General features: G+C 45.7%; 1 long non-coding RNA gene across 1 annotated transcript in view; it reads right to left on the bottom strand.

The window, feature by feature from the left end:
- Positions 1-21,347: 21,347 nt before the first annotated feature.
- Positions 21,348-26,481, bottom strand: part of LOC112427710 (uncharacterized) — a 94,734-nt gene continuing 89,600 nt past the window's right edge. Inside the window, exon 2 of the long non-coding RNA XR_003019416.2 lies at positions 21,348-21,639. This is a non-coding gene — a long non-coding RNA (uncharacterized lncRNA). The remainder of the gene's footprint in view (positions 21,640-26,481) is intronic.

The raw sequence follows: 26,481 nt of genomic DNA, 5'->3' as shown, positions 1-26,481 counted from the left end.
AGGTTTCTGCAGGGCAATGGTGAAATGTATGGCAGGTTTTTACTAACACAGTCAATTGGACCAGCGTAGAACATCACAGAAGCCACGTCTTAGGACTTTGCCCAGCAGATGGCAGAAGCGAAGCTTCCAGACCAGGTGCGTGGGCCTGCGGAGCCATGACCTGTCTTCTAAACCCTGCCCCTGTGGCTGCCCAAGCGTTACAGGTGGGGGCCCGGCCACTTTGTACTTTTGTTCTTGAGCTACAACTTGACTTTTCCCCGTTGTGGGCCCGGGTCCACTTCTTCCCACGTCCCATTTCCAAGATTCCTCTGCCAGCCATGGGGTCCCCTGGGAGGACGTCCATGCACTTTTCCTCCTGCCTTTTTTCTTTATTCCAGAGCAGTTGCTGTGGACACTCAGCCCTCTGATTTCTTTTCTATCCAAGAGTGCTAAGAGACAGCAGGAGTGGAGGCTTGGGAGTGGGGGTTATTGTATAAGCCTCTGAGCCAGGAGTTTAACCTTTACCCTTCTCCACAACCCTATGTGGTAGACACCATTTTCCCTTTGGCTAGATGAAGCAACCAAGGCTCAGGGAGAATCAGAAGCTTGCCGAACGTCCACAGGAAGTTTTCATAGCAGCAATGGACCCTTTTCGTTCAATATTTCCTGTAACTCTTGACCCTTCCAAATTTCTGTGGCGTTTAAATTCCCCGGTGTCATGTGGATCCATGACCTCTGGAAAAGGTGGTTACAGGAACTGTAAAGAGGTCTCAGAACATAGAAAACTTTGATGACTCAGGGCAAGGCGAACTCTCCATCCCAGTCCTCCCGGACCAGACAGACAGTGTCTCCATTAGGGTGAGAGAAGCTGCAGAAGGAGCCGCTGCGAGGAGACACTGTCGGTCTCTGAGAGAGGGAGGCCCATATGTCTCACCTTCCAGGTGGGCTGGGGGTTAGGATCAGGTGGAAATGAAAGCCCAGCTGGCTTTAGAGGGCAGAGACGTCCTGAGGAGCGTGGCTGGTGTGACTCCCAGTGGGGCCTGGGGCAGCCTCTGCAGCTCAGGAGAGGCTCAAGCCACAGCAGAAGAACCCCAGCTGGAAGGAACCGTGGAGATTCCAGGGAATGCTCCTCCAGACTTCTCAGGTGGCGCAGCTGAGGACAAGCTGGGAAGGGGAGGAGCACAGAGGGAATGATCCAGACCACAGCTCCTTGCAGTCCCCCTTGCCTTGAATCACGGCTGCTGTCAAATGCAGGACCACAGTTTGCTGACAAGAAAAGGTTCTAGGCAAATGCATAATATTTTAGCATGTTATGGGAGCCTCAGTAATCCCTGGTTAAGAAAATGTCATCATTACTTGAAACTACCTTTGATCTATCTATCATTACACATATTAAATAAAATTATTGACCTATCAGAAAACCCAGAATGGTTCTAAATAAAGATTTTCATTTTCCAAAGAAGAAAAAAATCAAGTCAGATGCCAGTCTGCAACAGTGTGACCCCCACGTAGCTCCCAGTAAGTGCCAACCTGGAGAAAGGACGAGCCATGATTGACTCAGCTAACTTTTCTGCCCCCTAGTGGAATGGGGGCTCCCTACAGAAATTAAGTTAGGGAAACTTTATTTTTTATAATTATTTACTTATTTATTTTTGAGATAAGGTATTGCTCTGTCTTCCAGGCTGGAGTGTAGTAGTACAATCTCAATTCGCTGCAACCTCCGCCTCCTGGGCTCAAGCGATCTTCCCACCTCAGCCTCCCGAGTAGCTGAGACTACAGACGTGCACCATCACATTCGGCTAATTTGTATTTATTTATTTATTGAGACGGAGCCTCGGTCTGTAGCCCAGGCTGGAGTGCAGTGGCGCAATCTCGGCTCACTGCAAGCTCGCCTCCTGGGTTCAGGCCATTCTCCCTCCTCAGCCTCAGAGTAGCTGGGACTATAGGCGCCCGCCACCACGCCCAGCTAATTTTTTGTGTTTTTAGTAGAGACGGGGTTTCACTGTGTTAGCCAGGATGGTCTCAATCTTCTGACCTCGTGATCCGCCCACTTCGGCCTCCCAAAGTGCTGGGATTACAGGCGCAAGCCACCGCAGCCGGCCATTTTTAGATTTTTTTGTAGAGGAGGTCTCACTGTGCCGCCCAGGCTGGTCTCAAACTCCTGAGCTCAAGTGACCCTCCTGCCTCCGCTTTCCAAAGTCTTGGGATTACGGGAGTGAGCCACCAGCTGGCTGAGTTAGAGAAACTTTAAAGTTTCGGTTTTAGGTTTGTGGATGGTGATTGTACCCTGAAGCAGCACTGACCCCAGGTTTTTCTGCCTCCTCAAACTGCTCATTTCACTGCCCCAGGAGGAAGCAGCACTGTTAAATCAAGAAGTCGACATAATTTTAGCAACTGCTGTCTCTATATTATCTAGATGCCTAATATATATTTTTTAAATTGCACTGTTCAAACCCACTTAACTCAAGGTTCATTTTCCCCACTCATTTCCACTCAATTTAATGAGATTTTACCCAGTATTACATTAAGGCAAATCAGGGATCCAGGGATCTCTTTTCAAATATTTTCAGTGTCTTAAACAAAAAAGGCATTCTCTGTAAGTAAAAAATCACGAGGACATGAATGACTTCAAGATAAGGCATACTTCCAGTCATCCCATACATGAGAGCTTCTCACATATGAATCATTCATCTATTTGAAGTGAGTTTTCACACTTTGGTATAATCCAGTTGTTCTCAACCCTCAGCATCATATTCGCAAAAAAGAAAAGAGTTCAAAGGGTATTTATAGCAAGATTTTCCAGGTGTATGACCCCTGACCTCATAACAACTGATGCAAAATTTCCAGGCGTTCCTCGGCCTTCATTTTAAAAAGTTACATGACTTCTTTGGGAGGCCGAGATGGGCAGATCACGAGGTCAGGCGATCGAGACCATCCTGGCTAACACGGTGAAACCCCGTCTCTACTAAAAAAAATACAAAAAAACTAGCCGGGCGAGGTGGCGGGCACCTGTAGTCCCAGCTACTCGGGAGGCTGAGGCAGGAGAATGGCGTAAACCCGGGAGGTGGAGCTTGCAGTGAGCTGAGATCCGGCCACTGCACTCCAGCCTGGGCGACAGAGCGAGATTCCGCCTCAAAAAAAAAAAAAAAAAAGTTACATGACTTGCCCAGGGTCACATGGCTTGCTGGTGGCCTGAATGGTATTGACTTGACTTTTGCTGTGGTTTGTGAGACCTCAGGGGAAGGGCAGTGAGGCTGTTTTGTGGCACTTTCAGAGATTCACCTTCCTGGCTATAATGGTTCTCACTAGCACAGAGCTGTGGGTTTGTGAGGCCTTTTTCTGGTTGAATTTTCCAGGATGACTGAGCTGTCTTCTGCCCTGGGGGCCACTCAGCAAGAAATGCATCTTCTCAATGGTTAATAATGTTTGCTAAATTTCATTCTGCCCAGCTCTGACTCTGAACAGCAACACTGGCTTTCGCTCTGACTTGCAAACCACATGCATCAAAAGAGAAGCCGGAAACGTACTTAAACGCTGCATACACATCCTGAGGAACTGATGCTTTCCAGAATTCAGCCCAGACAAGAGCAGCCCTTTTTACCTGCGTGTAGATGTAAAAGAGAGAAAATTCCTCTAGAGGGCGCTCGTAGATTCTTCATGAATGGAATGCTGGTGAAAATGCAGTTCTCCAGACATGGCACAGACTGCTTGGGAGCAAAACGGGATTTATATACATAGTTGGATGTGGATATGCAGATTTTTTTTATCTGCAAATAATGCCTCTTTGTTCTTTTTTTTCTGATCAGCATCATGCACATGTGGGAAAGTGAAATATGGAGGATTTCTTTTTGTTTCCTTTGTGAATGAATAGTGAACCCTCACCTCTAGGGGAGGTTTGCTGTAGTTCACTGCAGTGTCATATTTATAATTATCAGGAGAGGGAGGGAAATTAAAAGATTTGACTGCTTTACTTTTCAGCGGTTGAGCTGTCGGCCCTGGGGACATGCCGGGAACTTCATGTTCTGGCTGAGCTCTGTGGAAATCCTCGGGAATGGCTATTTGACCTCTCATTCAGCCACCTGAGGAAATCAGCTTTGGTTAGATTAGATGGACCATAATTGGCTTTGGAGTTGTTAAAGCACACTCTGGGTACACATTTCTCCGTGTTTTGAAAAACGTGTGTTTTCTTTGGATCAGATCAGCATGTAGGGGAGTCAATCACAGCTTGGGTGGGTGGTTGGACTAGAATATGCTGTTTCCCAAGACCTGCTCTGCCTCTCAGCCTCCCCCAGTGACAGGGTGCCTGCCTGGCCCCGCTGGGCCCTTCTCTCCCTCCCCTTCCAGCCCAGGATTAGGGAGAGAGGACTGAGTCTGCAGCCTCAGCCTCCTGGGCTCAAGCGATCTTCCCACCTCAACCTCCCGAGTAGCTGGTATAGTTTGCAAGGGAGGTATGGGTCTGGGTGATTTTAAGGGTTCTCTTTTCTTTTCTTTTCCAGACAGATTCTCGCTCTGTTGCCTAGGCTGGTGCGATCTCGGCTCACTGCAAGCTCCCCCTCACGGGTTCACGCCATTATCCTGCCTCAGCCTCCCAAGTAGCTGGGACAACAGGCACCCGCCACCACGCCCGGCTAATTTTTTTGTATTTTTTGTAGAGATGGGGTTTCACCGTGTTAGCCAGGATGGTCTTGATCTCCTGACCTCGTGATCCGCCCACCTTGGCCTCCCAAAGTGCTGGGATTACAGGTGTGAGCCACCGCGCCTGACCTTAAGGGTTCTTTTCAACCCTTAGGTTCTATGACTCCTTGAACGTGTGGATTCTGAAGTGAGAAGAACATAAATATGAATCAGTGTGACTTCAGCCTTGTAAATGGTATAACTGCTTTCCCTGCCTCTAGTCATGCCCCTCCCCAGATCATTTGCCAGCACCAGGATGATCCTTTACAAATGTGCATTGGATTATGGTTTTCTTTTCTGCTGAAAATTCTTCAGTGGCTCCACACTGCCCTTCATGAAAATGTCCAAACTCCTTAGCACACACAACTTATAAGGCTTGTCACAGTCTGCCCTACAACCTCAGCCCTTCCTCCTGGATGACAGGCAGCTCTCCAGTGCACATACTCTGTCTCTCTCACTTCCAGGCCCGTGCTGTCCCTTGTGCCTAGAACACAGCCTCTAGGCCGACTAGCACACTCCTTGCCTGGCTGATGTTTTTCATCCTTTAAATATCAGCATAGGTGCTTCTTCCTCTGAGAAGCCTTACCTGACTCTTAAAGACTGAACGAGGTGCCCCTTCTTATGTTATCTTAGCATTCTGTTCTATCCTTAGCCCTGGAGACACATAGTTTGTTCTTAAAAGCTGAAAGGGCATCCACGAGGATGTCTGGTAGTGCTGTCTGAATGTGCAAGTCCATCGAGAACGAAGTTCAGAAAGTCTTCAATCTACCTGAGAACCCAAACTGCCCATCTGGACAGTCAGCCTTGTTAAATCAAGTTTAGTCTAAAGCTGCCTCCTTACATATTTTAAGTTGGGTCTAAAGGTTTCTCTGTACATTGTGAACTGTAACAAGTGAAAGTGTAAGTAGACCAGAGCTTACACTTGTGCCAATCACCCGAGTTTTGGCCAATCAAATGTAGCTAACTGTTCGAACCTGTTCAAATAAGGCAAACACTGAGCTGTAACCAATCCGGCTGTTTCTGTCCCTCACTTCCGTTTTCTGTACATCACTTTCCTTTTTCTGTCCTTAAATCTTCCAATATGTGGCTGTGCTGGAGTCTCTGAGCCTAATTGTTCATTGCTCAATTAAACTCCTTTAAATTTAATTCAGCTGAAGTTTTTCTTTTATCAGGCAGAACACCAGTCCTGGAACCTGTTAAATTATCCTAAATTTGGCCTGAGACCACTTTCCATACCTTGAGTATCACTAAGTAATAAACTGCAACCTAACTTAGTATGTAAACAAATGAAAATCCAGTGAGGGGTATATTTTGTAGCAAATAGCTGCGTGTCCAGCTTCTGCCAATCACAGGTTGCCATCTGAAAGCTCTGAAAGATCACGTCCAAATTTCAAGCAAACGCCAGGATGTAACCAATCCGGCTGTCTGTGTACCTCACTTCCATTTTTCTGTCTGTAAATACTCCCTGCAAAGTGCCCGCTTTGCAGAGGGGAGCTCTCCTAACCTCTTCTGCTTCTGAGGACTGCATGATTTGCGAATCCTTTGCTCAAATAAACTCTATTAAATTTAATTTGTCTGAAGTTTTTCTTTTAATAATCATCTCCTCTCCTCTCCTCTCCTACTCTCTTTCTTCTAGACAGAGTCTCGCTTTGTTGCCCAGGCTGGAATGCAGTGGCACTGGCATGATCTGGCTCACTGCAACTGCAACTTCCGCCTCCCGGATTCAAGCGATTCTTGTGCCTCAGCGTGCTGAGTAGCTGGGATTACGGGCACGCACTACCAGGCCTGGCTAGTTTTTGCGATTTTAGTAGAGATGGGGGTTTCACCATGTTGGCCAGGCTGCTCTCGAACCCCTGACCTTAAGTGATCTGCCTGCCTTGGCCTCCCTAAGTGCTGGCATGAGCCACTGCACCCAGCCGTACAATCCACAACTTTCTGTCTACGTTAGCAGAACCTTGCACCACTCTTCTGTCTTCATTAGCATGACTTTATTTTCCCAGAAGCCGCCTAGTGAGGCGAATGGATTGATTGTTCATTACAGAAACTTGCAAAAGGCTCTTCCAAACTTTTCAGTGGAAAGCATCAACAGACAATTTGTGCCCTAAATCTCTGAATCCTCTGCTTTCAAATTCTTGCCCTGCTGTTTCCACCAATTCTGGACTGTTGTATTGTTACCGGGAGTCCTTGTTCTTAGAGCTTGGTGCAGGATCCACTGGGTGAAGCCAGCTGGGCTCCTGGGTCTAGTGGGGACTTGCAGAACCTTTATGTCTGGCTAAGGGATTGTGGATGCACCAATCAGTACTGTGTGTCTAGCTCAAGGTTTGTAAATACACCAATCAGTACTCTGTATCTAGCTAACCTAGTGGGGACTTGGAGAACATTTCTGTCTAGCACTCTGTGTCTAGCTAAAGGATTGTAAACGCACCAATCAGCACTCTGTGTCTAGCTCAGGGTTTGTAAATACACCCATCAGTACTCTGTGTCTAGTTCGGGGATTGTAAGTGCACCAATCAGCACTCTGTCAAAATGGACAAATCAGCTCTCTGTAAAATGGACCAATCAGCTCTCTGTAAAATGGACCAATCAGTTCTCTGTAAAATGAACCAATCAGCAGGATGTGGGTGGGGTCAGATAAGGGAATAAAAGCAGGCTGCCCAAGCCAGCAGTGGCAACCTGCTTGGGTCCCCTTCCACTGTGTGGAAGCTTTGTTCTTTCGCTCTTTGCAGTAAATCTTGCTGCTGCTCACTCTTTGGGTCCATGCTGCCTGTATGAGCTGTAACACTCACTGCGAAGGTGTGCAGCTTCACTCCTGGAGCCAGCTAGACCACGAACTCACTGGGAAGAATGAACAACTCAAGGTGTGCCACCTTTAAGAGCTGTAACACTCACCGTGAAGGCCTGCAGCTTCACTCCTGTAGTCAGCGAGACCACAAACCCACCAGAAGGAAGAAACTGTGGACACATCTGAACATCTGAAGGAACAAACTCCGAACACACCATCTTTAAGAACTATAACGCTCACCGCAAGGGTCTGCAGCTTCATTCTTGAAGTCAGCGAGACCAAGAACCCACCAATTTCGGACACACCAAGATGGTGGCTGGCTGCTTCCAAGATGGTGGCAAGCTTCTTTTTCTCTGACTGGGGGTTCTTGGCCTCACAGATTCCAAGGAATGGAACCTTGGGCCATGCAGTGAGTGTTATAGCTCTATTAGAAGCCATGGGACATGAAAGAGAACTGTGGAACCCAGCGACTAGTCTTCAGCTCAATTAGGATGAACCCTGGGCCCTTAGCCATGCAGGAACAATGGCGAACCTTTAGCCAAGTTGGGAGCGTCAGTGGGCTCCTCACTGGATCAGGAGCACAGCGGACACCCTGCCAGATCCGTAGGGATCCGTAGGGGTGGAAGTCAGCAGCGGGTCTGCCATGGCAGCAAACAGCAGTGGTGTACAGCAAGCAAAAACGCAGCTCGAGCCATAACAAACACAGACCAGAAGAAGAGTGTGCAGTTGCAAGATTTAATAGTGTGAAAACAGAGCTCCCATACAATGGGAGGGGACCCAAAGGGGGTTGACATTGCCGGCCCAAATGCCTGGGTTTATATCCCGATCATTGTCACTCCCCGCCGTGCTCTCAGGCAATAGATGATTGGCTATTTCTTTACCTCCTGTTTTTGCCTAATTAAGTGCTGTTGGGGAGGTTGGTTGATGACCGCTGTAACTACTTCCTGCTGAACTGGGGTGTAGTAGGGTCGTGCAGTTCAGATTTCCTCGGGAGGTGTGCCTTGGATGTCCTTAACATTGGAGCATGAGCTAGCAGGCCGGTCCAGGGGTCTGCGGTAGATCTTAGTCATGGACTGCATCTGGGGCTCCATTTGAAGAACGGTTTGTAGTCTTACAGCTTTGATTCTGGAAGAGACAAACTTTACAGGAGGTTAAAGATACGGGGATTCTGGCTGGGCACGGTGGCTCAAGCCTGTAATCCCAGCACTTTGGGAGGCCGAGACGGGCGGATCACGAGGTCAGGAGATCGAGACCATCCTGGCTAACACGGTGAAACCCCGTCTCTACTAAAAAATACAAGAAAACTAGCCGGGCGAGGTGGCGGGCACCTGTAGTCCCAGCTACTCGGGAGGCTGAGGCAGGAGAATGGCGTGAACCCGGGGGGCGGAGCTTGCAGTGAGCCGAGATCGCGCCACTGCACTCCAGCCTGGGCGACAGAGCGAGACTCCATCTCAAAAAAAAAAAAAAAAGATACGGGGATTGAAATGTATGGCCTGAAGTGCAGGGTATTATTTCTTTGGCACACTTAATAGGCCCTGATAGTTTTGAAAAGGCCTGGTCCGGTAAATAATAATTTGGCCATCTGATGGGTGCTATCAATGCCTAAGTGAAAGGTTTGGTGAAGGGTTTTAAGTAATTGCCGTTGGTTAGCTGCAGGCAAAAGTATATTCCCTTCTTCAGTGGCTAGCCATCCTGAGGGGAGGAAACTATGTCCTCATGAGGTTCCCCATTCTATTTCTCCTGCTGAGTACTGGGGCTTGGTTCCCTGGAGGGGATTACCCCATACTAGGTGTCCTTCTGTAAGCATTTCTAATGGAGGGTCCTGCCTTGCGGCTCTTTTGGCTTCAATATCTGCTTGGCGCTTCCCTTTTATTTCCCTTTCCCTTCCTTTCTGATGACCCCAGTAGTGTAAGACTGCCACCTCTTTAGGTTTCTGTACAGCCAATGATAGTCTGCTAATGGCTTCCTGGTGTTTGATAAGTGTTCCCTCGGAAGTTAGGAATTCCCTTTCTCTCCATATTGCTGCATGGGCATGGAGGACTGGGTAAGCATACTTAGAGTCTGTATGTATATTTACCCTTTTTTCCTTCTCAATTTCAGTGCCTGAGTGAGGACTATTAGTTCTGCCAGCTGAGTGCTAGTTCCTGAAGTGAGGGGCTTACTTTCAAGTATTCCATAATCACTGACCACTGCATACCCCGCCTTTCAAAGTTCTTTTTCTACAAAGAAGCTTCCATCAGTATACAAGTTGAGGTCAGGATCAGTCAAGGGAGCCTTCAGAAGGTCCCCTTGAGCAGCGTAGGTTTGAGCAATCACCTGTTGACAGTTATGTTCTACCTTTTCTTCATTGTCTGGAAGAAATGTGGCTGGGTTAAGAGTTGCACAAGTGCCCAGCCACAGCACTGGCCCTTTGAGTAATAGAGACTGATATTTAAGCAAACGGTTTTCTGACAGCCACAAGTCTCCTTTAGCAGTGAGTATACCATTTATATCATGAGATGTCCACACAGTAAGATCTCTTCCCTGTATTATTTTAACTGCTTCAGATACTAAGGCCGCTACTGCCGCCACTACCCGTAAACAATGAGGCCAACCCTTTGCCACTACATCGATTTCTTTACTCAGGTATGCCACGGGTTGCAAGCTGGTCCCTTGGACCTGGGTAAGGACTCCTAGAGCTATTTCTGTTTTTTCTGTGACATATAAAGAAAAGTCTTGCCCCATTGGCAAGCTTTACACTGGGTCTTGGGTTAGCCCCTTCTTTAGGGCCTGGAAAGCTGCTTCCGCTTCAGGTGTCCATCTTACTAAATGGGTATTGGCTTTCTGAGTTTCCTTAATTAGTGTATATAATGGCCTGTGTATTTCACCATACCTGGGAATCCATATTCGGCAGAAGCCTGTTATGCCAAGGAATCTCTTAGTTGCTTTAGGGTTTTGAGATGAGGATAAGCCAGTATAGGCTGGATATGCTCCTCACTGAGGGCCCTGGTGCCTTTGGATAATTTTTGCCCTAAGTATTTAACCTGCTGTGAGCAGAGTTGAGCCTTTCATTTGGAAACCTTGGAGCCACAGGTAGTGAGGAAATTTAAGAGCATTTGGGTGGCTTGATGGCACAAGCTTTCTGAACAGTTGGCTAAAAGTAAATCATCCACATACCGAAAGACAAGAGTGTCTAGGTATGAGAACTGGCTCAAGTGTTGGGCTAATGCCTGGACAAATAGATGGGGGCTATCCCTGAACCCTTTGGGTAAAACAGTCCAGGTGAGTTGAGACATTGGGTTTGAAGGATCTCCAAAGGCAAACAAGAATTGAGAGTCAGGACGTACAGGGATGCAGAAAAAGGCATCCTTAAGGTCCAGGACTATAAACCACTCTGCTTCCTCTGGTATTTGGGAAAGCAGAGTATAAGGGTTAGGTACAACTGGTATAGAGGGACAACGGCCTCATTGATAATCCTGAGATCTAGCACTAACCTCCACTGTCCATTGGGTTTCTGTACTTCTAAAATTGAAGTATTGCAGGGGCTATTGCATGGTTTTACTAGACCTTGGGCTTTTAGGTCCTTAACAATCTTTTTGAGTCCTTGTTGGGCCTCAGGTCTAAGTGGGTACTGCCTTTGGTAGGGAAAGGAGGCGGAATCCTTTATTTTAACTTGAACAGGACAGGCATTCTTTGCTCGTCCATATTGTCCTGTTGCCCAGACTTCAGGATTAATTCCTTCCTCAAGCAGGGGACAACAAATGTGTGCTCCTTCTCCTATGTTCAAGTGTATAATGGCCCCTGCTTTTGCTAGAATGTCTCTCCCTAACAAGGGAGTGGGGCTTTCAGGCATAATTAGAAAAGCATGTGAAAAGAGTAAAGTTCCCCAGTCACAACTTAGTGACTGGGAGACGTATCTAGTGACTGGCTGTCCTAAGACCCCTTGGATAGTGACAGATCTGGAGAGCAGTTGTCCAGGACAGGAGAGTAGGACTGAGAAGGTAACGCCAGTGTCCAGGAGACAGTTCACCTCCTGACCCTCAACGGTCAAGCTCTGTGACCCAGGGCTCTGTGAGGATGATGGCATGGGCTGGCACTTGCCCCAGGCACCCTCAGTCCTGGGGCCGGATCATCTGGTTAGTGGCTTCTGACTCAGAGGCCTTCATCCCCTGGGGCAGTAGGCCTTCCAGTGATTCCCTTGACATAAAGGGCATGGACAAGGGGGCAGCTTATTTCTATTTGGACAATCTTTTTTAAAGTGTCCTTGTAGAGCACACTGGAAGCAAGCCTTATTAAGCATTCGATTTGCCCAGCTTTTCCCTTTTCCAGAGCCTCCAAAGTCTGCCTGCCTGAGGGCCATGACTAAAGTAGTGGCCTTTTTTTTTTTTATCTTGTTTGTCCCATTCCGCCTGCTCCTCCAGATCTCTATTATAAAAAACTGAGGTTGCCAAGTCAATAGGGTTTCTAAGTTCTGCTCCTGGCCAAAGGCGGACTTTTGAAGTTTTTTTCTAATGTCTGCAGCTGACTGACTGATAAACTTATCCTTTAAGATTGAAGTTGTCCTTCAATAGAGTCAAGTGACAGAGAGGTATGCTATCTCAATGCCTCTGTTAGTCTCTCCAGAAAGACTATAGGATTTTTTTCCTTTCCCTGTGTTATAGTGGACATCACTGAATAATTCATAGGCTTCTTCCTAGTTTTCCTTAGTCCTTCTAGCACGCAAGACCGTAAATGTCTGCGGCACCAATCTCCATGTTCTGATTCTGTGTCCCAGTAAGGGTTTACACTGGGAACTACCTGCTGGCCTGTGGGGAATTGTTCTCTTTCCTCTGTTGTCATCCTATCATTGACCTGACTGAGATACCAGAGATCGCCAAACTCTCGGGCTGCAGTTATGGCTGCACTTCTGCCATTTGGGGTTAGTGTCTGATCTAGCAGTAACATTACATCTGTCCATGTTAGATCAGAGGATTGTCCTAACCCTTGTAAAACATCAGTATAGCCATCAGGGTTATCTGATAATTTACCTAGGTTTGCTTCAAGTCTGACAGGGAAAAAAGGTACATACATTCTGGGCCGAATTCTCCAGAATACATCTTAGGGGTGTTTTTGCCTGGGGGGAATGTTTCCCATCTGAAAAAAAAAGAAAAAAAGAAAAAAAAAAAAAAAGTAGGGATGCCAGCACCCCTAGTCATTTTCCAATGAGCATTAGTCCTAGAGCATCCTCTATGGTCCTAATGCTTATTGCTTTCCAGGGTGCGTAACCATCCATGCACTTCTGCTTATCAGATTAGTTATGCTCACCAATGTAGCAGTCCTGCATCTGTTTTCCCTCTTTTCTTGACCCCAAAGAAAGGGGTCCAGGCCTCTGGATTCTAGTGGTCCTTTACCAGCGTGCTCAACATTGCCTTTGCGCTCAGAGGTGAGTTCTAGAGCTGGGCTGGGTTCCTGAGTATTTCATAACAACCCAGCTGCCCCATCAAGATGCACTCCCATAAACAACAGTTCTTATGCAAATTCGTTTCAGAGAGGGTGTAGGTAACCTTTTGAGTCAGGATTGAGATAGAGTCTTTTTGATTCTGTAAGTACTTTAAGGCTTGGCTGAGTGCAAACAGCTGGCATGTTTGAGCAGACCAATTATTAGGCAATTTTCCTAACTCTGCTTCCACAAGAGTCTCCTATCAATTACTGAATACTCATTGTGTTTTTTTTTTTTCCTCAATCACCTGGGAGGAACCATCTATCATCCTGTCCTGAAGGGAGTTCCTCCTAGGTCTGGTCAGACCTTTGTATTGTAATGAAGATTTAAATCCCCTGTTAGGAAATCTGCTGGGTTAAGGGAATTTTCAGAGGTTAATGTTAAATCACCGTTTTTCTAACAGAATGGCCCCATGCTTTAAGATTTGAGTTAGTAAGCTAACTTTTTGCTTTTTTGACTTAGAATAATTCTGAACTGGTGAGGTGTGCTCACAATGAGGTTTCCTCTAAAAGTTACTTTCATACTTTCTTCTGTTAACAAAGCAGTTGCAGCTACAGATTGAATGCATTTGGGCAACTGTGGGTTCCTGGGTTAAGGATTTTTGATAGGAAGACTATGGGTTGTCAGTGGTCTCAAGTGTTTTCAGGCTACACCCTTGTTTACACTGACAACAAGGTAGTATTGAAGTGTTATAGGGTTATGGAGAAGACCTTCAGTTATCAACTATAGGTTTTAAATTTACCCAGGCTTTTAAAGGATAGGGCACATGGTTTTTTTCTTTACTACTTATTTCTCTTTCTCCTTCTCTTTGACTCCCTCGTTGTCTCTCTCTCTTTCTCTCCCCTCTGTCTCTCTCTCTTTCTCTCTCTTTTCTCTTAGCCCTTTACAAACTTGGGGCCCTGGCAAGGGTGATGGGGAACAGGTCCCACATAACTGCCTATGTCGAGAGCTGTATGCCTAAATTGGGAGAGACACCAGGGACAAGACTCTCTGGGTTCATAGCCTAGAGGCCTAAGGACGCAGGATAGAGCTTCCTTAGATCCCTTTGGAGATACAACTTGTTAGAGGAAATGAAAGTCTGAACCATTAGTACCTAGGAGGCAGGGATTGGAGGAAGTGGATTCAGAGGTAAGGAGAATTTAGGGGCTACAATTTCAAGGAAGTCATGGTCAGGACCCAGGAGGTACGGGTCATAAGGAAAGGTAGGGGCGCATGCAAGTGTGACTGTTGAGTAGAGACTTCTGGTTGCACCCTGGTCTCAACCGGCTAACGCCGGGAGTTCGGGACGACAGCTTTCTGCCTCTAGTCAGCTTTTGGCCTCCCCAGGAAAATTGAAAATGGAAGCTGGTTCCAGGCAGACCAACGCTCCCAACCCAGAAGGGCTGGTGGTTGTTAGAGAGCCCTTTCCCAGACAGCCTCACACCTCAGTCTTAAGTCTGGCAGCCACGTTGATCATTTTTAACCCACTGACAGGTGCCCGGTATTTTCCTCCAATTCTAAGGAAGGTTAGGACAGGATAGCAAGCAAAAGTGGTCTAATATTACTCACCACTTTGGAGGTCCCTTCATGGTTGCCAAAATGTTACCGGGGGGTCCTTGTTCTTAGAGCTCCCAAGATGGTGGCAGGCCGCTTCCAAGATGGTGGCAAGCTTCTTGTTCTCTGACCAGGGGTTCTTGGCCTCACAGATTCCAAGAAATGGAACCTTGGGCCATGCAGTGAGTGTTATAGCTTTATTAGAAGCCATGGGTCACAAAAGAGAGCCATGGAACCCAGCGACTAGTGTTCAGCTCAATTAGGATGAACCTGGGCACTTAGCCATGAACAAGGGCTTGTTCCCATTGTCACTGGGAGTGGCAATGGGTGCCTTGCTGGATTAGAAGCGCAAAGGACACCCTGCCGGATTCGCAGGGGTGGAAGTCAGTGGTGGGTCTGCTACTGAGGCAAACAGCAGTGGTGGATGGCTCAGCTTGAGCCATAACAAACACAGACCAGAAGAGTGTGCAGTTGTAAGATTTAATAGATTTAATAGAGTGAAAACAGAGCTCCCATATAATGGGAGGGGACCCAAAGGGCATTGCCATTTCCAGCTCGAATGCCTGAGTTTATATCCTGATCATTGCCCCTCCCCCTGTGCTCTCAGGTGATAGATAATTGGCTATTTCTTTAACCCTGTTTTTGCCTAATTGGCATTTTAGTGAGCTCCCTTTACTACCTGATTGGTAGGGTGTGAGCTAAGTTGCAAGCCCCATGTTTAAAGGTGAATGCGGTCACCTTCCCAGGTAGGGTTCGGGATTCTTAGTCAGCCTAGGAAATCCAGCTAATTCTGTCTCTCAGTATCATGATAGTTACCCAAATTTTTACCTATGTTACCCCCCTTGGAGACATTGCTAAACCTTTGCAGGGTGACATTCTCCCTTAGCGTAAACTCAGCTTTGTTTAACAGGTTGTGTTAGTGATGTTGGGGAGCCGGCTTCTGACACGCCTCTGTAGTCAGGAGAGCTGGGTACTTCTGTTAGAGGCGTTTGAACCAAAGCAACTCCATCTTGAATAGGAGTTGGGTAAAATGGAGCTGAGACCTACTGGGCTGCATTGTCAGACGTTTAAGGCATTCTAAGTCACAGGATGAGATAGGAGCTCAGTACAAGATACAGGCCATTAAGACCTTGCTGTTAAAACAGGCTGCAGTAAAGGAGCTGGCCAAATCCAGCAAAATTAAGATGGCCACAAGAGTGACCTCCAGTTGTCCTTACTGCTACACTCCCACCAGCACCATGGCAGTTTACAAATCCCATGGCAACGTCAGGAAGTTACTCTATATGGTCTAAAAAGAGGAGACATAAGTAATCCACCCCTTGTTTACTATATCAAGAAATAACCATAAAAATGGGCAACCAGTAGCCCTCAGGGCTGCTCTGTCTATGAGTAACCATTCTTTTATTCCTCTACTTTCCTAATAAATTTGCTTTCACTTTACTCTATGGACTCACCCTGAATTCTTTCTTGTGTGAGATTCAGGAACCCTCTCTTTGGAGTCTGGATCTGGACCCCTTACCTATAACACTTCCTCCTTGAGAAAGTATGATGAACTTTATTGAACTTCTGGAGAGCAATTTGCCTGGATTTTGGTGTTTGTATTCTGAATTCAAACTTTACTCACTCACTCACCTGGCCCATGTCTTTTTCCAGTGTTTCAGTCAAGGATCATTAAGAAGGAACATGGGTTCATCTAACTAGCTTTATTTAAAGTATGAAAGGGAATCTCTTGAAAACTAAAGTCAGTCAAGAAGTACATCCAGGCCTCAAGGAACCTGGAAAGTTACTAAACAGCTATTCAGACCATGTCTTGCTCCCTAAGACCATGTGGCCTTTGGGCTTTGCTTTTCTTTGTACATCTGTTCCACTCTTCTTCCACTTTGTTTTGGTTCCAGGGTAGCTGCTCATAGCTTTATCTTGCCATGATGCTGACTTTGGCCGTCACTCTACTTGACATTGTGGGACCAGTATCTACCAATAGCTGGCTCTAATCTCCACATCTTTGGATCATACTCATGAGAACCCCTGATTAATCACTGACCAGCCAGCAGTGGAGGCTGGAGTCCAGGCTGGCTGAAGAGCTATTTGTTTCAATCCTATCTGTACAGGGGTTTGGGTCACCTGAACTTTTCTCCTCCCAGCAAGAGTTCCAGGAGGGAGCAGACTGTGAAGGTTTTATGGTTTGGACAGTCAAATTTGCTGATGTAACAGAGATTCTACTTGTTGAACTGTATGAAAGTCTTTGAATAGGGCCTTCTCATATTCAGCCAGAAGCATCTTAGCAGGATTCCAAAAAGAAAGAATCAGTCTTTAGCGTTGACTTTAAAACAGGTTTTTGAATTCCATAATGAAACAATAGTCTTGAAATCCAGGCTTTGTGAAGAGAAAATAAGGATTTACAAATTACGAAAGCCTCTTTTACATATCGAGAGCAGAAGGGAAATGCATTTGAATTGGTGATCTGAACAGAGTATTTTATGAGAAACCAAAGATAGAGACTCAGGATATGCTATAAGAAAAGTTCCTTCCAGCCTTGTGGGGGCAGGGGACAGGCAAGGAATATGAGAAAAGTGAGAAAACTAGAAAAGCTACAGATTCCATGGGAGAGAATCTGCACTCCCCAGTGGAGCAGGAGATGAGCAAGGGGCAGTAAATAAAGTACAGATGGGTGTGTGGCGTCCTACTGTGGCAGGGCTTAGCCCTTGTTTCTGAGAGATAACTTGGGAAATTGTCAGCCTGAGGAGCCCTGCATCTAGCCCGGAGCTGGAACTTCATGGAATCCTCAGGGGTAATTTGAAAATGTCTGAGTGAGGTACTCAGGTAATAGGCCTGAGAAACCAGGGATTGTGTGCAGGGTATTCGTAAGTTCTTGGATGCTGGGGTAGAGGCATGAAGAAGAGTCTGGGGTCAGAATGTGTCTGCAGCAGTTGGGGCCACACCATACTCAAGATAACCAGGTGGAACCAGCTATACCTCAGTGAGGACCTATGCAGGACCTGCAGGGACAAGAGTAGACCAACGACACCATATCAGGGACCTGAAGAGACCATGGCCATTATGAAGATGTATGAGCTTTTCCCTTGTACTCAAGGGGGACCTTTTGGAGAAGAGAAATAGCCCTGAGAATAAATTTGATAGTTGAACCAAGTGACCTTTTTTTTTTTTTTTTGAGACAGAGTTTTGCTTTTGTTGTCCAGGCTGGAGTGCAATGGCACCATCTGGGCTCACTGCAACCGCCACCTCCCGGGTTCAAGCAATTCTGCCTCAGCCTCCCAAGTAGCTGAGATTACAGGTGCCTGCCACCATGCCCAGCTAATTTTTTGTATTTTTAGTAGAGACGGAGTTTCACTATCTTGGCCAGGATGGTCTCGAACTCCTGACCTCGGGCGATCCACCTGCCTCGTCCTCTGAAAGTGCTGGGATTACAGGCATAAACCACTGCACCTGGCCTGAACCAAGTGAACATTTATTCAGAGGAGACTGAGTTAGACCCAAAGGGTCTGTTTTAAATTGGAAGAAATTGAATTATCTTTAATTTTCAAGTTTAAGTTTCTTTTCCACAGTCAACAGGAATGGGACTTAAGAATGTGATGTGAACAGTTAGGGTGACAAAATACCCCTCCCCTTTTTTTGCACATCTGAACCATTGCGTTCACTGTGCTTTTATCGGAGTGTTGGGTCTACTAAGCCTACACCCTTCCACCCATCATTTAAAAATATATGGCTGGGCGCAATGACTCACGCCTGTAATCCCAACACTTTGGGAGGCCAAGGCGGGCAGATCATGTCAGAAGATCGAGACCATCCTGGCTAACACTGCGAAACCCCATCTCTACTAAAAATACAAAACATTAGCCGGGCGTGGTGGCGGGTGCCTGTAGTTCCAGCTACTCCAGAGGCTGAGGCAGGAGAATGGCGTGAACCTGGAGTGCAGAGCTTGCAGTGAGCTGAGATCGTGCCACTGCACTCCAGCCTGGGCGACAAAGCGAGACTCCTTTAAAAAATATGTGTATATATATATAAAAATATGTATATATACATGCATACATATATATATATGCACACATATACATATGTATATACAAAACGAGGTAGGCAAAGAGTTTATACTTTAACTTACTTATTCAATCCAATATTTGTTGAACAAGTACTATTACGTGGGCTCTAGTGGCACAGCGTGGAACAAGACAGGCATGGTTTCTTCCCTAAGTAGTGGTTAGTCTTTGGGATAAGGGAGTCAGATCATGTTTCTGTCCTGATGAAGGTTTGTCATTGTTCATTGCACCCTGTGGCCACTTGGAGGTATTTTCTGCCCACATCATATAAGAAGTTGGTACAATTTGTGTATTGGGCAATGTGGTTAGGTGCTGAGTTAAAATTCATTCTAGTTTGAATTCATTCTCTTTCTGCAAAGTTTCCCAGTGCCTATGGTTTTCTGAACCATTTCAACATATATTCACTGATTGATCATTTGTCTAGCAAATATTCATTCTGTAACAGTTTATAGATCCTATATTAGTTGCCAAAGATTCCGAGATAGATAGATGAAGACCTTTCAATCTGTTGACTGTTTATTGGTGGAATATGAATAAATCAATAAACATGAGGAGGGAATGAAGCTAACTCTGCGTGAGTTTGTGTAGACAAGGCAGGACTGCCAGTTATGTTGCACAGGGTGTGCACTGCACACAGGCGCCAGGCCAGAAGGGCAGAAACCTAGCTCATGGGCCCTAGCATAGAGCTGCAAACATCCAGGGGAAACATTGCATTTCTATTTACACAAGGTGCCATTTGCTCACCAAGTACTGAGGCTCTCCGTCCATTGGACCAGCCAGAGGAAGCAACATTTCTTCATTTGCAAAAGAGTGCCGTGAAATCTGACAAGCAGTCATCAGAGAAAATGGGATAGTTGAACTGAGTTTAAAAGAAATTGGCCAAAAGGACCAGGCACGGTGGCTCATGCCTATAATCCTAGCACTTTGCAAGGCCGACGTGGGAGGATTGATTGGGCCCAGGAATTAGAGACCAGCCTGGGCAACACAGTGAGACTTTATCTCTCCAAAAAAAATTTAAAATTAGCCAGACATGGTGATGCATGCCTGTAGTCCCAGTTACTCGGATGGCTAAGACAGGAGGATTGCTTGAGCCTGGGAGGTCAACACTCCAGTGAGCTAAGATCATGCCACTGCACTCCAGCCTGGGTGACAGAGAACCTGTCTAAAAAAAAAAAAAAAAAAAAAAAAGAAAGAAAAAGAAAAGAAAAGAAATTGGCCAGGCTGGGCATGGTGGCTCACACCTGTAATCTCAGCACTTTGGGAGGCTAAGGCAAGTGGATCACCTGAGGTCGGGAGTTCAAGGCCAGCCTGACCAACATGGAGAAACCCTGCCTCTGCTAAAAATACAAAAATTAGCTAGGTGTGGTAGTGCATGCCTGTAATCTCAGCTTATTGGGAGGCCGAGGCAGGAGAATTGCTTGAACCCAGGAGGCGGAGGTTGCAGTGAGCCAAGATCAAACCATTGTACTCCAGCCTGGGCAACAAGAGCAAAACTCCATCTCAAAAAAAAAAAAAAAAAAAAAAAAAAGAAAGAAATTGGCCATAAGGGCTGGGTGCAGTGGCTCATTCCCGTAATCCCAGCACACTGGGATGCCAAGGTGGGAGGATCTCTTGAGGACAGGAGTTTTAGGTCAGCCTGGGCAATATAATGACACCCCATCTCTACTAAAAGAATAATAATTAATAATAATAATAATAAAGAAATTGGCCAAAAAAAACAGAAGTGTTGGAGAGTTTTCTAGGTAAAGGGAGGAATGTGAGTGGATGTACTGTGGAGGGAGAAGATGGTGAATTTTGGGAAGAATAAGCAGTTTACAAAAGAGACTGTCTAGGAATATGCTGGGAGATTAGCCCACAAGGATGGTCAGAGGTCAGTCATGAGGGGGCAGATGTGCTGAGAAATTGGCCATTTGTCCTGTAGCTTTGGGGAGGCTTTGGAGATTTAAATGTAACCTCTACATCAATACATTTAGCATGGATTCATCCTTCCTGGCCTGTCAGCCCTTCTCTCCCCTGCTGGCATCTCTATTTTTCTGATCTCTCATTTTCTTTCCTGCCTTGGCCTCACGCTTTGGGATTTAACTATAGTCTGCCTTTTCACCATGTATCTAGCTGCTGTGAAATCTTCCTCTCCCTTTATCTGTTACCAGATGTAAAGCTCTGTGACAGCAAGGATTGTGCTTGTACTCCTAAAAAATTCTAAAGTGTGGCATATGCACCATCTGTGATAAGTGAGGTGATTTTAAGTAGCACACAACAAATATTTTTCTTTTTATATATTGACAGTATTATACTTTTTAGAAATATATTTAATATATTTATTTTAATGTGTAATAAGAAAAAATACAAGTTAACCAAATCTGTTATTTTACTGATGTGCTGTATTTAGGATAAAGGGTTTTTTTTTTTTGTTTTTGTTTTTTTTAAAGACAGAGACTTGCTGTGTTGCCCAGGCTGGAGAACAGTGGGGTGATCTCGACTCACTGCAACCTCTGCCTCCCAGGTTCAAGTGATCCTCCCACCTCAGTCTCCTGAGTAGCTGGGATTACAGGTGCATGCCATCACGCTTGGCTAATTTTTGTGTTTTTAGTAAAGACGAGGTTTCACCATGTTGGCTAGCTTGGTCTCGAACTCCTGAGCTCAAGTGATCCACCCGCCTTGGCCTCCCAAAGCGCTGGGGTCATAGGTGTGAGACACCACAACCAGCCAGGATGAAACTCAAACAGGGTTTAAGTTAAAGAATTAGTTGACTTAGAGAAAAGAATATTGGTGGCCCACAGAATAGAAAAAATTGCATAGTAGGTATACAAATAACTAAAATTTGAGATCTTGCATAGGCTTAACAAATAACAGTTGGGAAATTGACTTAATTAGTTTATTCTACATATTCAGGATGTTTTGCCTAAAAGGTAATAGTGTAAATCCTGGGAGGAAGGAAGAAGGAATTAAGGGAGAAAAGAAAGGAGAGAGAGAAAGAAAAGGATTGGGAAAGAAGAAGTGCCAGTCTTGGGCCTTACAGTCTGAGGTTTCCATGCTGCTGGATTGGGATATGAGATGAGCTCATAGTTCTGTTTCAAGACTCCAAGCCCATCACAAGGGGATCATCAGGTGTCCAGGAAGAGGTTGGAGTTCCATATCCTCACAGATGAGAAGATTACCTGGGTAGGAGGCAGAGTTGTATCATCGTCTGGTTGTCTTCCCAGAGTCTAGTTTCGCTTTGATATCTTTGTGTCATCAATGCTTGCTGGGAAAAAAAAACTTTTCCTCTCCTATACTGTCGCAATTCTGGTCACCAAAATGTATGGGCTTTCCCTCCACACCATGCAATTCTCCACTTTGTGGAAGACACTGACTTAATTGTCATACAATGTAACTCAATTTGATGCTATTGACTGGGCATGGTGGCTCAAGCCCGTAATCCCAGCACTTCGGGAGGCTGAGGTGGGAGAATTGCTTAAGCCCAGGAGTTCAAGACCAGCCTGGGCAACATAGCAAGATCCTGTTTCTACAAAAAATTTTTTTAAAAATTAGCCAGGTGTGATGATATGCACCTGTGGCCCCAGCTACTTGGGAGGCTAAAGTGGCAGAATCGCTTGAACCTGGGGAGTTGAGGCTGCAATGAGCTATGATGGTGCCAGTGCACTCCAGCCTGGGTGACAGAGCAAGACCCTGGCTCAAAAGAAACAAAAAAAAAAAGGAACCAAGAGAAAGGATGATGTCCACCTGGAAATCGTGTCAGATCCCACAGGTTAGGGGCTCAGTCCCACAAGACTGCCCTCACTTCAGACACAAGTCCAAGTTGTTACCTGTGCTTGCTTGCTTCCTTCCTTCCTTCCTTCCTTCCTTCCTTCCTTCCTTCCTTCCTTCCTTCCTTCCTTCCTTCTTTCCTTTCTTCCTTCCTTCCCTCCTTCCTTCCCTCCCTCCCCTCTTTCTTTCTTTCTTTCTTTCTTTCTTTCTTTCTTTCTTTCTTTCTTTCTTTCTTTCTTTCTTTCTTTCTTTCTTTCTTTCTTTCTTTCTTCTTTCTTTCTTTCTTCTTTCTTTCTTTCTTTCTTTCTTTCTTTCTTTCTTTCTTTCTTTCTTTCTTTCTCTCTCTTTCTTTCTTTCCTTCTTCCTTCCATCCTTTCTTTCTTCCTTTCTTCCTTTCTTTTCTTCCTCCCTCTCTCCCTCCCTCCCTCCCTCCTTTCTTTCTTTCTTTCTTTTTTCTCTCTTTCTTTCTTTCCTTCTTTCTTTCTTTCCTTCCTTCCTTCTTTCTTTCTCTCTCTCTCTCTCTCTCACTTTCTTTCTTTCTTCCTTTCTCTCTCTCTCTCTTTCCTTTTTGAGACAGTCTTGCTCTGTCACCCAGGCTGGAGTGCAATGGCACAATCTCGGCTCACTGCAACATCCACCTCCCTGGTTCAAGCAATTCTCCTTCCTCAGCCTCCCGAGTAGCTGGGATTACAGGCACACGCCACCATGCCCAGCTAATTTTTGTATTTTTAGTAGAGACGGGGTTTCACCATATTGGCCAGGCTGGTCTCTTGGCCAGGTTGGTCTTGAACTCCTGATCTCGTGAATCACCCACCTTGGCCTCCCAAAGTGCTGGGATTCCAGGCATGAGCCACCGTGCCTGGCCTGTTACCTGTGTTTCTGACCTACTGGCTATAAATCAGAGGTCCCCATGACCCCCTCCTGAAGTTTGATCATTTGCTACCACTACTCACAGAACTCAGGAAAGTGATTTACTTAGTATTACCCATTTATTATAAAAGGACTTGTATGGGAGTTTTAAACTTCTCCTCTGTTCTCTGAAGGTTTGATAAGTTGAATCTATGAAAATCAACTGACAGTAGATAAATGAACAGGAGAAAAGGCATGCAAATTTATAATGCATATGCATGGGAGAATCTCGAAGTATGAGATTCAAAAAAGGGCGAGATACTTGAAGCTTAAATAGCAGTTTGAACTACAGAGAAATCGAAACTTGGAGGTTCCTGGAGGGTGGTGGTGAAAAGCTATCGGAGGGTGAGGGGAGAGACTGCGTTGTGAATAAAGATTGTCTTATTGTGCAGATAAAATCTCGCAGGTAGCCGCCCTCAGAAGAATAGGTGAAAAGTCTGTCCAGGCCTTGTGTCCTGGGAGTTGAGTCCTCTAGTCTCATCTCCTGCTGTGTGAATTAATCTTCTCTGGTTAATGAAGATATCAGAGAGGAGGTTCACAGCAACTACATCCATAATGAAGGAACTTCCCTTAGTCAGATACGGGAAATTGCAGAGAAAACATCTCTTGGTGCTTCAGGAGGGCCTTGGGAGGGAATGAGAGGTGAGAGGCAAGGGATCAGGAGGTCAGAGAGATTCTCCTGTAGTTCAAAGCACTCAGCAGGCCAAAACACCATACTTCGGGACACTGTTTTGTGAGTCCCAACAGATACATCTCAGGACCAGCCAGATGGAAGAGATGCATGGGACAAGTCATAGAGGTAGGGGCACAGCTCTCCCACGCGCTCTCTGGATGCACCACCCTCCACCACCTCCACATGTTTCAGCAACCTGTAAACTCTCAGAATCCTGTCCTTTTGGGTTTTTATAGAGGCTTCATCACTTAGACATGACTGGTTAAATCACTGGCCGTTGATGATCATCTCAACCTTTAGCCACTCTCTCCTCCTCCGAGGTCTGGGGATGGGGCTGAAAGCCCTCTAATCACGTGGTTGGTTCCCATCCAACTAGCCCCCATCCCAAAGCAATCCAGGAGCTCCCAGCCATCAGTCACCTCCTTAGCACACAAATAAACCCTTATTTCTTCCCAGATTCCAAGGGTTTTAGGAGCTGTGTGCCAGGAAAGAAAGACCAATATATGTATTTCTTATTATATCACAACATCACAGTGTCTCTTCTTATCCCTTGTCCCACAGCACCCACCCCCCTGACACACACACACACACACACACACACACACACACATCCTTCTCAAGGTCATGATCATTCAGGGAGCAAAAGCACCGAGACGAGAGGTTTCACCCCAACTGAAACCAGAACATGTTCACTTCAATGTGTTTCCTCTGGAAGAAGTTCATATTTAAAAGTTTTTAATGTCTGTTTACCTGTTTACCCAGTTAAACACTTGGTCTTTGGTTAAAGGAATTTTAGGTAATAGTTCAGAGGTGGGAGAGATTTGGGAGTTTTGAGAGAAGCAGGACTTAACCTTTGGCTTTGACATCATAGTCAGTGTAGGATGACCTGAAGGATAAACATGCTTTTGAAGGTCTAGAATGCCCAATGATGATGTCATCCCAGCCTGTTGATTCTCTCTCTTGGTTCCCATGTCCACAAATACAAAGGGTCCTAGGCCCATTTTCATGTGACCTCTTGGGTCAGTCAGACCACACAGGGGACATCTGGCACTCTCAGAGGGTCTCATGGAAAAGGGTTTGGTGACGAGGTTATTTACTGAGAGGAGTGGGAGTATGAAGCGCTCCAGGTTTAGCCACAGTGGGGCTAGTGCTTCCCCAGGCCTGATGAAGCTGGGGTGGGGGTTGAAGTTACAGAATTGGGAAGGCAGGAGCTGTGGTCATATTAGAGTGCAGCCACTGCCAAGATGTGGCCAGGTGAGGAGGAAACAGAGGATTCAGCACTCCAGTGTCTTTTTCTTCCTGTCCTTTGATTTCCCGCTGGTGCCACCCAGTGGTCAAATAGAAATGGAAGCCAAAGATCAAGCAGATTGGGTGATGCAATCCAAAGAGAAGGGGAGAGGAAGAGAAGGGTGGGGAATTGGCCTGACAGGCGAAGAGAATAACTGGCTGTCCGCTCTCCCCACGTCCAGTTCCTGGAGACATGCTAGCCCCATCCCCTGCTTGAAAATCATGATGCTCACAGAAAGTCAGTTCTGCGGGATGTTAAAAAAAGAAAGAAAGAAAATAAAGGACACTTTTATGCTTTATGCTCTGTAGATTTCAGTGACATTTTTGCATCTTTTGTTTACCTCAAAACAACTTTGTGAAATACATATTATGGAACTAAGTAGGTAAGTGTGTCTTGCTCAAATCACAAGGAATGGAATCAGGACTTAACTTGACCCTCATGTCTCTAAGCTTTGCTCTTTCTTTTAGACCAGTGTCTTTCAAACTGTGAGTCTCAAAGCCTTGGTGAGCCTTGAACCAATTCCGTGAATTATGACCTGCATTTGGAAAATAATGAAATAGAATTGAAGAGAACAGATTGGATGTCAGAGTGTATTACCCATAATACAGGTTAATATTATTTCTTGAAACTTTAACACATATAAGTGTGTGTATGTGCTTTTGTGTATTAGGCTGTGATGTAATCTATCACAACTATACACATAAAAAATACAACAGGTATTACTTCCTAAGGTTTCTGTTAAAGAAAGTCCAGGCCAGGCACAGTGGCTTACGCCTGTAATGCCAGCACTTTGGGAGGCCGAGGAGGGTGGATCACTTCAGGTAAGGCGTTCGAAACCAGCCTGGACAACATGGCAAAACCCCGTCTCTACTAAAAATACAAAAAAATTAGCTGGGCATGGTGTTGGGTACCTGTAATCCCAGCTACTTGGGAGGCTGAGGCAGGAGAATAGCTTGAACCCAGGAGGCAGAGATTGCAGTGAGCCGAGATCGCACCACTGCACTATAGCCTGGGCGATGAGTGCAGAGTGAGACTCCATCTCAAAAAAAAAAAAAAAAAAAAAGAAGTCTGAAAGCATTATGTTAGACCATCTTCTCTTTTCACTCTGCTTATTCTTTCATTCATTTGTTCATTCATTCTTATTTATTGAACATCTTTTTTGTGCCAGATCCTGAACTCAAACATCGCCAGATTTTGAATTCGGTATCATCATCTCACGCATTTGTTCAGTGCAAATTCTTTCTCCATTCTCCTTACACACCCTGCTTCACCACTTTCACTTTCCTAAACAATCCATGGCCTCTTTCATCTTGGGGACCCTTGCAAAACTCCACCTATCCTTTTCCCCTCTCTCTGTGAGCTAATTCCTAGTCATCCTTCAGC

This window comes from Macaca nemestrina, chromosome 3 (genome assembly GCF_043159975.1).
Source record: "Macaca nemestrina isolate mMacNem1 chromosome 3, mMacNem.hap1, whole genome shotgun sequence".
Classification (NCBI taxonomy): domain Eukaryota; kingdom Metazoa; phylum Chordata; class Mammalia; order Primates; family Cercopithecidae; genus Macaca; species Macaca nemestrina.
The sequence above is the reverse complement of the archived record's forward strand: the minus strand, read 5'-3'. Positions and strand labels throughout refer to the sequence as shown.